Consider the following 2266-nt stretch of genomic DNA (forward strand, 5'->3'; position numbering starts at 1 on the left):
AATGGAATAAAAACAGAAAAAAAGATGGTATAAGCACACGCCAGAAAAAGGTCACAGAAAAGGAGAAAGCAACCATACACTGGGATATGCCAATACGCACAGATAGAGAAATTAAGGCCAATAGGCCAGATATAGTTATCAGTGATCATGAAGAAAAAAAAAATGCTTTCTAATTGATGTATCAATACCAGTAGATAACAACGTTTCCTTAAAAGAAATGGAGAAACTTTCAAAATACAAAGACCTGGAAATAGGGGTAACTCGAATGTGGAATCTAAAAACATAAACAATTCCTATCATAGTAGGCGCCTTAGGTATAATAAAAAATATTCAGAATCGCTATAAATAGTAAGTTTGTAATAGTTTGCAGTATTCAGTGTCCCAGCTGTAACATGGTTGATTCGGTCATTTTGCACTGTGTTTTGGAAAATTCCAAGTAGTAAAATTTTCTCTTTGTAGACCTGAAGAAAACGTTTTGTTTCTGCGCGATGTAACGCTTTTATTGATCAGCAAAGAAAACGACTGAAAGAAATCTGTGTTATTGTTTATACGCACATACATTGATACATGTATGTGCATATACACAACCACACACACAGTGCGCATGCGCACACAAACGCACACACATATACATATATATATATGTTATATTTTAACATCTCACTTCGTTAAAACCATTAAAGGTATCACAATAAAATATCAGAGAAAACCATATGGAACAAATATAAACTGGTTGCAGTGAGGAGAAACAGCTGTTACATTATTTCTGAATATAAAAGACATGGAAACAAATAAGGAAACATTTCATGATCGGACGGTCATTGAAAAGGAAAAACCACGATGAAATATTCTCTGTATTTTCTTTTAATTATCGGTAAGTAGTTACAAGACAAACGTTTTTTATCTTCATAAATGTTTCTATTTAATTTGTGGATATCATTTAATCTACCAAACACACACACACACACACACACACACACACACACACACACACACACACACACACACACACACACACACACACACACACACACACTCACTTCCAAGCATACGCATACACACCTGTACACAAACACTAAATTAATCATAGCTTTACATGCTTCGAGATATACTCTTTCCAAAGAATTATTTCATGTCCTCCCGAACATTCATAAATAACTACGACGTCAGAAATAGACATGCACGCACACACACACACACATAAACACACACATACACACACAAAAGTAAAGTCACTAAGTTAGCGAGCCATGTATGATGTTTTGAAGACCAACTGCACACCACATACAATCAAGTGGAGAATCATAGAGAAATCCATGCCATATGTAAATGGATCAAAGTAATGTAACTTTTGCGTAGCAGAATGACGTACATTCCTTTCCGATCTAAAAATTTCACCGCACTACTTAATTCCAGATACGAAATTTCCAGTAAATGCAAGCAAATGGTCAAATCTGATTTGGTAAACTGGAGTCTATCACGCTCATCCGATTGAGAAATTGTATGGCAAATTTTGTCCCCCTCTCTGTTGAATTCCTCTACAACAACTAGTTTAATTATGGCTTCTACGATGAAACACGACGTAACCCTAATTTTCTTTCTTTTCCGTTTAATCAACTTTCACTTTTGCATCAACTTTCTTCCCGATTTTAGGTTTGTATTTTCTCGTATACCAGCGTACTGGTTTGCAAAGAGGAAACATCATGTGCTCAGAGTCTCAAGTTGCTTGGTGTCGCAAGGCACGTTATGAAAACATCATTAGCCGCTTGTTTTCGAAGCAAGAAACAATAACCAGTACATATATTTATGCTGTGTACATTAAATGATGTTCACAACGTAAAGATAAGTACTACTAACCGCTTGTTTAGATATAAAGGTTGAACGGTTTGGAATATGTGCGATCAATATAAATGCCAGGAATTACATATTAAAACAGTCTGACTTGTGCCTGATGAGTTAGGTTCGTTTTGTGAGCATGCGTAATATAAAATTGTAATCTTCAGGTGAATAAAGAAAAAAAATTAATACTTAGAATTCCTTGCAAAATATAACGTAGTGCAAAATGACACTTTCAAACAGGTTAGATTTTGCGTGATTACATTATATATATGAGTGTATGTATGTATATGTATACACACACACACTCACACACACATGCTTATATGTATATATATATGTATGTACATGTATATATATATATATATATATATATATATATATATGTGTGTATGTATATATATATATGTGTGTATGTATATATATATAT

At 33.9% G+C, this 2266-nt stretch overlaps 1 long non-coding RNA gene across 1 annotated transcript in view; it reads left to right on the forward strand.

Moving 5' to 3' along the window:
* The first annotated feature begins 678 nt into the window (after positions 1 to 678).
* LOC128249849 (uncharacterized) overlaps positions 679 to 2266 on the forward strand; it is a 4217-nt gene continuing 2629 nt past the window's right edge. Inside the window, exon 1 of the long non-coding RNA XR_008265970.1 lies at positions 679 to 874. This is a non-coding gene — a long non-coding RNA (uncharacterized LOC128249849). The remainder of the gene's footprint in view (positions 875 to 2266) is intronic.

This window comes from Octopus bimaculoides, chromosome 18, assembly GCF_001194135.2.
Source record: "Octopus bimaculoides isolate UCB-OBI-ISO-001 chromosome 18, ASM119413v2, whole genome shotgun sequence".
Lineage (NCBI taxonomy): Eukaryota > Metazoa > Mollusca > Cephalopoda > Octopoda > Octopodidae > Octopus > Octopus bimaculoides.